Below are 10255 nucleotides of genomic sequence, written 5' to 3' on the forward strand. Positions count from 1 at the left end.
AAAGTATGTATAATATGATAGCATAAAAAATATATGCAAGAATATCTGTACATACACCTAAATTTTAATCATTCTTTCTAGCGATAGAACTATGGTAGATTGTAAAGCACTTGTGATTTCTATTTTATACATTTTTCTTTTGTTTCTCTATTGTTTGCAATGAGCAGTTATGAAGTTTGCAAACAAAAAGGTAAATATTTTCCCCTTTATTTTTTTATTGCTTTTTGTTTATTTTTGAGAGACAAAGAGAGACAGTGCAAGCAGGGGAGGGTCAGAGAGAGGGAGATACAAAATCTGAGGCAGACTCCAGGCTCTTAGCTAGCAGACAGCACAGAGCCCAACGCAGGGCTCTAACCCACAGATCATGAGATCATGACCTGAGCTGAAGCCGGACGCTTAACTGACTGAGCCACCCAGGCGCCCCAAATATTTTCCCCTTTAAAAAATTAAAAGTATTCTACTCTCAAAGATGCAAAGATTAAATATAATTTTTTCTGGTTCAGTTTTCAGGATGTCAAAGTCAATTGGCTAGTGTCAAAAAAGTGAGGTTCTTTGGCTTTTTTGGTGAGTTTGAAGTAATATTGTCATAGCTTATGAAAACTTACAAATTTCTAGTATCAGATATAGTATCTGGAAAAATAAAGGAAATGTTTAACATTTATATCAACTTCATACACTATCTGCAACATGTGGAGAATGTCCTTGAGAATTTAAAGCATTGTTTCTTCAGACAGAATCATAAGAAAATTCATTTCAGAATTTAATTAGCATGTGGTTAATCATTGGTCATAGAATATAAATGGAGGCCTAGGATTTTTTAATCTGGGTAAAAAGCAGTGCTAAAGATGCAATTTAATAACACTCATAGTCACTTGGAAATTTTGTGTATATGTATTTAGGAAATTTTAGCTGGACACCGTCATTAACTGAACACTGTCATACAACTGGACATTGTCATTCAGAAATTCTTGAATCCTTCCATGTTTATAAATCAGCTATTCACTTTACCCCAAAAGACATCCCAGCACCATTAGCTCTAGAAATTAACAGTAGGAATTACTGAGAAGCCAGTATGACCATTCACAAGTCTTCTCCATGGTACACCAAATTGGTCATGAAGCTCTGGTGATTCAGCCTCACTCTTATTGTCTTTCTCATCTCCTCTCCTATTCATCCACATCCATAATCTTAGCTCAGGGCAGAATGTCTCGTCTGGTTTTCTGGTCTCATGACCCCAGTCACACTTCCCTCTAATTCAGTGTTTGTATTTCTAAAAGATTGATTGCATAACATGACTCTTGCTCAAAACCCATCTGCAAATTCCCCAAATGTTTCTAAAATCCTTAAAAACAAGGCCTTTGAGAATATGGACCCCATTTACCTCCCCAGAATTACCACTTGCCAACCTTTCCATATGTACCCTTAACTCCAAATATATTAATGCTTCCTTTTCCTATAATGCACTAGGTTCTCTGCTTGCTCATGCCCCTATGCCTTTGCATGCATTTTTCCTTCTCCCTGGCAGCCTTCTTTTCCCTCTATGCCACTCTCCTTCTTCTGAGCTCGAGTGCCATTATCTCCAGAAAGCATGTTTTGAATGAATTATTCATCAAGATGGATTCCATAACAGTCCTAGAGCCCATTATTCACAGTGAAAACTTCCTGCCCTTATAATATTCTAATAATGTGTTGATTCATCTGTCTCTTACAAAACTGGAACTGCCCCCAACCCTTGAAAGCAAGGATACATCTGCCATAGTTCTTGAAAAATAGTAGACTCTAAGATACTTTTGTAGATTTACTTAATGAGTAAATTATTGAGCAATATATTACCCTACACCCAGGAAACCTACACATAGCCAAATATTCTCAATGATAATGCAGAACTGAAAACCATCACTTACTTTTGCTACCCATTTAGTAAATCAATCTCGGGAGCTCTGGTTAACCAAAGTCATAAAAAAAGTGAAATGAGAAGTCTATATACCCCTAGTGAGATTTGTAGGTACAAAAAGATCATTAATATCCAAGTTAAACTCCAACCACATAAAATTGTTTTGTTATCTATCCTGATGTATGGTTCTAAGTCCACATGTTGTTTAAGATAATGGTGTTTCTCCTGACAGTCATACAAAAATATGTCCTCAAAATAGGTACTAGACTGGAGGGAATCTCTCTCCGTTGCAAAATGTCTGGATCTGTGTATGATGTGAAGAGTAACAGCAGCTTTATGGTGTGATGAAGTTAGTCAACACATGATATAGCTGTGGATTTGAAGGAAACGATAGCAGCAGGCAGATGGACAAATAAGCCTGGCCAAAAAAAAAAAAAAAAAAAAAAAAAAGGAAGAATGGAGGAAATTCTTAACAGCAAAGATCAACCAAGAGGCAAAGGCAAAAACTCAAAGGGCAGATGCAGAAAGTAGCAAGGGCTCTGGACTACAGGTAGGGGGAATGTTGGGGTCTTGGTTCAAATCTGTAAATTGGGCATTTCCTCCTCTAAACTGCCAGTTTCCAACACGTCTGTGTGGATGTGTATAGGAAAAGTAAGATAAATCTTTTAACAGTCATTTAATAATTGTAACATACAATATATAGGAAAATATTATCATTAAGTTATAATACAATTGTCAGAGATGATTGGAAAAGATTGCTGGTCATATACAGATTTTCAATTTACATCTTCACCTAGAAACATACTAAAGTCTTTCTTATCTCAAAAACAAACAAACAAACAAAAAACCTGAACTTAATTTTTTAGCCACATCTCTTAACTGCCTTTTCTCTCCTTTACTTCAGAACCACACTCCTCAAGTCAATGTTACTTAGTATTTCCCATTGCATTGTGGCCCTGGACCACAGGTCTCTGGCAACCACCGCTAGATGCCTTTTAGTCTTCCTCTTATATCTTTGCCCTCTCCTTCTTCCTGACACTGTTTCCTTTGTCTTCCATTTTCGCCTGGTTTTCCTCCTACATCCATTCCTCCTCAGCCCTTTCCACTAACTCTCTTACTCTGTTTGTCCTTTAAGATTAGTGCGTGACCACACACATGCACATACACAGAGCAGCCAGTGAAAAGAGACTCCATGTCTCACTTTTCCTACCATTCATGGGATGATTATCTACAGTATCTGAACATAGTAAGAAGATATTTATACTTATTAAAATTTGGGTAGGGGCACCTGGGTGGCTCAGTTGGTTGAGCGTCCGACTCTTGATTTCAGCTCAGATCATGATCTCACAGTTTGTGGGAGCTCCACACTGAGTGTGGAGGCTGCTTAAGATTTTCTCTCTCTCCCTCTATCCCTCTTCCCAGCTCGTTCTCTGTCTCTCTCTCAAATAAAAAAGTGGGTATGGATTAATAATAGAGACAAAAATGTAAATCCTGAATCTGTCTAAGAAGGTCTCCACAAGGGTATTGTTGGGAAGGGAAGGATGTAAAGGTGCTAAATTCCTATCTTTCATACAAAGAAACTAGTAGATAATATTTCAAAAGTGGAAAACAAGGACTCTGTAATAGAAGTTGTTTTACACATGGAAATAAACCCCAGGAGAGAAGACCAGGCAGCTAGCAGAGCTCCTCTGCGGACTGAGGGCCACGGGAAGTCAGAAGGCTGAGGGCCGCAGGTGGAGAACCACTGTTTCTCACATACATTCTAACACCATTTGCACTTTTCAACTTTGTGCACATTCAGAGAGAAGATGACAGGGGTACTATTCAAAAGCCACCAGTTTTCTCACATATAAAATCAGCATTTTGATGTAAACTTTGCCTAAATGAAAAAAAGATAACTGGCACCATTCCAAAACAGACGCCCAAGAATGGAGCAGTAAAACGGGGGAAAAATGCTCACATGGCAGTTGAAGGAGGAGATGAAGCCATAACTGCTGTCTGGAATGATAAAGAATTAACCACAAACCGCTTTTCCATTAAACACAGAGCTGTACTACGACAAGCAACTCTTACGTCTTCACATGTCTGACGTGAGCAGCCCCATGCTTGCCAGTGAGAGTCCCCCAGGTAAAACTCTATCTGCCGATTCTTGTTTCTGATGTTAAATCTGCTCTCCTTCTTAATTTAGATGTTATAATAAATACCATAGCCTTCACTTTTAGGTCACTTATGATATCTCTTTTAACTCTATACACTAAGTATAAAAAAATTCAAATGCAAAAATCCTTGACAATATATCAAAGTATCATATTTATATGACAAATATCTTATGTGTAAAATATATTACAAAAGAAGTGAATGCAGCACTTTCCACAGGGTCATATACATTCCATGTTATAGGATATATATTGTGAAGCCCAGTGGAGCACCTTATAGAAGCCTTTGGGGCTTTACAAGTGTTATTGGATTCCAGTCCCAATAATTGGTTGGATATATCTTGTTTACAGGCATTCGTGATTAAAAAACATAGACCAACAAGGTAGGGAGGGGAGGAGGGGAGGAGGAAGTAACATTCATTAGCAATCTCAACCTAAAAGGTAGTCATAATCCATAAACTATTGACCCAATAGACAAAAATTTCCCTTTGCCTTAAATCAATTAACATTTATACATGAGCCATTAAAAAGCCATCATGCTTATAAGCCATTACAGTGTGTACCTATTGTATTGATTAGCATGCAGTCAGTTATTAATTAATGACATCATCACTCTCAAACCTCTTAAAGGTTTTAGGGCTTTAAAGAAACACTCCACCCACCAGAACCAAGTACTCTATACTTGCCGTGCTTTATAGCCTTGAGCAGAAAAGTATGTTTTTACAGACCCTCTGTTTTCCTTCTAATGCATCAGTCAGTCCCTAATATTGCATGCTGTGCCTTCCAAAATATCCCATCGCATTGTATAAGTAAATCATCTAAATCTCCAATGATATCATAGTTTTAACATTTCTATAAGTGATAGCAGTATATTAATCTCTTAGTGCACACCCCAGATGAAAAAAGTAATTTACATTATATGTACAATGGCTGCCATTTTATAAAGTTTAACACCTTTCATCATAAATACTCTCTTAGCCCGTTCCTACAGTGCCTGATAAAATAAGGCTTAGAGCTGTTTGAAAAAAACTCTACAAACATCAAAATCTCAAATGTGCTTCTTTTAATGCAACATAAGCCAAATATTATTTTTAAATATCTTTGCCTCTCTTTATTATCATTTATAAGATCATCTCTTTAGAAAATAAAGATGTCTTTAAAACTTCAAGAATAAAAACTCTAGTTCAGATTTCTACATAGATTTGAGAGAACCATATTAAGACCCTAAATCATACTGTCAAACAGAATCACTGCAGTTTACTTAAACACCACAGTCTGTTAAAGGATCACACACTGACACCAGGACAAAAGTCATATTAAGTGCACAATAGGGTTATAAAGTAAAAGCCACCCCAGGGAATCTGAAATCTACTAAAGAATGTTAACATCATCTTTCTATATAAATCAAATTAACCTCTGAAGAAGATAGACATACCACAAAATAACTAATTATTATTCACCCCACCCCCCATTACTCCTAATCATGAATAAGCTAGTTATTTGGTGTTCTCCATAAAACTGTTTAAATAATACAGAAATTTAATTAACATTTCTTCTTTTTCAATTGTATTTTGTGGTTTAAAGAAGCTTCCCAATAGAGTTTCATTAAATAAGCACAAGAATAAGACCAAACCACCTGAATTAAAATTCTTCATTTTCCCACTGTCTTCTCCTCTGGGGTCTTAGCAAATCATTCATCGTTCTCATTCAGAGTCATTGCAAAAAGAAGGTTGGACAAGTTTATGTTAATTAAGCCTGTTGAGGATGAAATATGCACGGCCACATTAAGTGTGCAGTATTATCTCCCTGTCTAACATTGTTACGATCTCATTGTTCAGTCTGGAAGATGGAAGGAAAGCACCCTTGTCAGATGATATTATTATTATCATCATCATCGTTATCACTATTTTGTCACAAAAGAGCCCTCTCTCTCATTAGGTTAGAGACCATCCTGAAATAATGATTATAATATGAGAGGGTAGGACAAGAAGCAAAGGTGAAATGAGACCCCATGTTGGGGGCTCACAATAGAAATCAGGTGTATTTGCTTTTATGGAAGATTTTGGTTCATGGAACAGTTTGGGGGTGATTTTTTAAAAACCACAACCAAGATAAGCTTATTTCTTCCATAAAGGAAGACATCTTTTTTTTTAATAAAATTGGCAGTGAGGGTATGTGTAAGGCAAATTGTGACTGAGCCAATAATCTGTCATTCTTACCATCCAGAATGTTCACATGAGATATAAACAGAAAAAGAAGCCACTTCATATGTAATGAAAAAGGAAGATGCTTCCTCAAGATCTCAAAAGCTCGGATTCACACTCCTTATCCTCCCGGAGAAGAGTAAGGTAAGCAACAGGGCAGGTGTGAAGGGGAAGAGAGATGAAATACTAACAATTAATACTAATTGTATGTGATTTTACAGTAGAGACAGTAAAGTCGCACCTTTGGTAGGTCTGGTAATGCCGCTCCCATTTTATTCATGACAGAAAATCATAACATACTATGTAGTTTAGATACAGGTACAAACAGGCTTTTCTTTAGAAAAAAAATAACAAAAACCTCTAACACAGAGTCATGAGATTATTAATGGATTATTAATGGGCTCATGGCAAATTCTCCCCTTGACCTCCCCTCCATCTGTCCCTTAAATTCCCTAGGTTTAAAGAGTGTCTCTCCATTAAGGCATAATCCATGGCAGTCAAAAGTTACCATCCAAGTGCTCTGAGTACATCTCACTGTCTCAGATACTCAGGTTGAGTAATTTAGAAAGAATACATTTCCTGACACACACACACATCCTAGCTATTTGGAATAGATCACTTTACTGGCACCTCTCTTAGATGTCACAGCCATACAATCAGCTTCTGTGGGTCGAGAAACCTATTCAGTGATGATTTCAATTAACTTAAAAAAAAAAAAACCTATGTTGGAGAAAAACTACATAGGGTCTCTCACTACTCTGCAATCACAAGGGAAAAGGGAACTCAAGGGAACAACATGTACTAAGCATCCGTTGTGCATCAAGTGATAGGATAAGAGATTTTCACATGGACCCCTCACCACAGCACCCCTGTTTGAAAGACCATGATCCTGAGGACTAGGCAAAACCACAGCTTGTAAGGGCTAAAGGCTGAATTTGAACCCAGACCCTGCTGATGCTGAGACACACTTCCTCTCCACTCCACCAGTCCTCTTTAATTGCATTTGGTCAAGGATACACCTATACCAGTTATCACAGAACTTAGTACCTAATTAAGAAATTGCAAAGCAAGGGCTCCCACGTTTAGTGTCGTCACTGTTAACACTGCTTTGAAGCATGGGTCAGAATGCAGATAGATGTTGGGAAGCATCTGCTACACATCTTCTAGCATAGGACTTCCTGGCATACAGTAAGTGCTTACTACTTACCAAGTTGCCTTGACAAATACAGAGAACAACAGCCCAGGGGAAATGGGTCACCTGTACATCAAAGTTTCTCCCAATGGTAAGAAACTTAACTTTTTTGCTAAGAATTTGATAGAGTTAAAAAAAAAAAACTCAGTCAAGATGAAATTGAAAGCAATTATTTATGCCTCTCCAAAAACCTCAAACCTATAATTTAAAAACAACAAAAATGGCAAAATTAAAATTGATAGCAGCATGAATTTTCATGTACACAAACACACCATATAGCCATGTGCGCTTTAAGGGAAATGTTCCCTGTCTTATGAAAGAGAGGCAACTTGTTATGATTTGTGCACACTTTCATGAAATACCAAAGAGGGGAGAAAACCTCCTGTCACTTGTCAGCTAGTTCAGTCACTGCTGCTGTAGAGGTACCATAACATATGCACATCCCCTTCTGAAAATGTATCAGAAGGGGCTTTGGTAAACTCCTGTACAAGCATATCATATGTGCTAAAGCCAAAATGACTTAAATTCTATTCCCTGATGGATCTGCACATCAGATGCATAACTGATTAGTGACAACTGACACAGAAACAGTGAAAATGCTCACTGTTAGGACGAACCCACAATTCATGCAGGAGTGCCATCCGGATGGCTTACTATACTTCTTATATGTACAGAAAGTATGTTCCTCTGCTAGGAGAAAATTCTAATCAAAGAACTTTGTTCAGTACGAACCCCTCAAACTGACTTGGAGATATTTCTTCAAGAATGCTTATCAATTTAATGTGTTCATCATTAAAAGTAGCATAAACATCCCACTTTCCAGTTAAAAATAATTTATTCACAAATGTTCCTCAAACACTTACTCTGTGCAGTGTATATTTCACTAAAGCATAACTGACAAGGGGAAAGTTAGCTGGTGGCAATAAAGGAGTTAAAATGTACATTGATCAGATCACATACATTATGAAGGCACTGACCAATTCTCAAAGATTTCAAAGGGCAGTGCTGATCCTCCAAGGAAGAATAACTTACACCAAGAAAGAGTTCAAACATCAGAGAAAAAGGTACTATTCATCCCATACGTGATGGACAAATCTACAAAACACTGAATCCCTCAACGTGTTAGTTTTTAATCTGTCCGTCAGGAAAGTTACCATGAGTATTTCACTGGCATATGGAAAAGTATGTCATAACATTAAGAATAATAAAGAATTTAAGCCAAGCATAAAGCAGACAGAACTATTTTCTTTTTTCAGAAAAAGCAAAACTGTATTAGAGGAGTAATTTCTATAAGTCTCATGTTGGCAGAAATGGCATGTACCCTTGGCCTTAAATTTCATTTGATTTTTTTTTTAATTTTGTTTTTGCCTTTTCAGGAAGTCTTTCTCTCCCTGGATGTGAATAGGATTCATTTGAGAAGTCCTTCCTACACTCCCCAAGGTTTTTGGTATGCAATGAGGAAAGTTTTAAGTTTTATGACAAAGAAAAGGCAATAATAGATTATACCCTTCTCCCATATTTTATTCTGAAGAATCTGCATGTGTTGTTTAGTCTCTCTTCCCCTACAGGTTTTCCTCTTGACCCCTTACCTACCCACCTCCAAAAAATCTGGTTTTAAACCTCATCAGAAGGAAGGCCTCCCTCCATTCTTATCTCTGCTCCTTCAAAACCCACGTAAAGAGGTCAGTGAAAAAGCACCTGAAATCAATCGCCTAAGACAAGTGCCTTCTTGATGCCATCTGAAGGGCTGTGATAACTGGCCGCCTTCTAGAGAGAGGGGACAAGGTGATTCCTGCCATTTCTGATCAGAGCACGTAGGAAGAGGTGGCAGAGCCCAGAAACATACTAACTTCTAACTACTGCACTTGGTGGTTGCCTGGGATCCCTTCTTACTTCCACATGCATTTGAAAACCTTCTTGATCCTATCTCTCTCCTTCCCACTTCAGGTACTGTTTGCACAAAAAGCTACCGTGGAGATGCCCTCTCTGAGCTGGTGGCAGGTCTGTCCCGCCTGAGGGTGCCATGCCCCGCACGCTTTGCCTTGGAGAGGTCTGCACCCCGTGACTCGGGCCCCCATGCCAATCCCACATTCTGACTTCTGTGCAGAAGCCAGCCCCTCCAGAAGGCTATGTATTTAAAGTTTTCCATCCCAGGAGAACCGTGGCTAGATGAAGATGCATTTCATCAACCCTGCAAGAAACAAACAACAAAACAAAATACTGGAGCAAGAGAATCACTTTCTTCAAGTGAGAACCCAGAAGACCAAAATGCTAGGCTTTTATAGCATCCATTCCTTGGGTTCTCTTTCACAAGAAGTTGCCTTTGCATTCTTCTTTTACAGAAGGAAGAATACGGGCACCTGGGTGGCTCAGTCAGTTGAGCATCTAACTTCAGCTTAGGTCATGGTCTCACAGCTCACATGTTCAAACCCTGCCTGGGGCTCTGTGCTGACAGGTTGGAGCCTGGAACCTGTGTTTCTGTCTCTCTCTGCCATCTCTGCTTGCTCTCTATCTCTCTCTCTTTCTCAAAAATAAACATTAAAAATTAACAAAAAAGATGGAAGAATAAAATCATGTTGATTTTATTTTTTTTAAATTCTCTTAAGTCCACTTTTTTGTTGCTCTAGCCATTGGCACCAGTGCCCTTGGTGTTCTTCTCTGAGCTCTCTTGCCTGATGTCTTTAGCAAGTCCTCATACCCTCTTCTCGGTACTCTAACACATAATGAACATTTGCAGTCTCTGCCTATGTTATTTACCAGGGTTGGTTTACAGAAAACATAGCCAACCTCTATGGAGAATAAGATCTGA

General features: G+C 38.2%; 1 long non-coding RNA gene across 1 annotated transcript; it reads left to right on the forward strand.

Moving 5' to 3' along the window:
• The first annotated feature begins 6283 nt into the window (after positions 1-6283).
• On the forward strand, positions 6284-9871 carry LOC115286418. Its single transcript, XR_003906051.1, has 3 exons — positions 6284-6398; positions 8823-8893; positions 9394-9871. It is a non-coding gene; the product is annotated as an uncharacterized LOC115286418 (long non-coding RNA).
• Positions 9872-10255: the final 384 nt, after the last annotated feature.

The sequence above is a fragment of the Suricata suricatta genome, chromosome 3, assembly GCF_006229205.1.
Source record: "Suricata suricatta isolate VVHF042 chromosome 3, meerkat_22Aug2017_6uvM2_HiC, whole genome shotgun sequence".
In the NCBI taxonomy this organism is placed as follows: Eukaryota; Metazoa; Chordata; class Mammalia; order Carnivora; family Herpestidae; genus Suricata; species Suricata suricatta.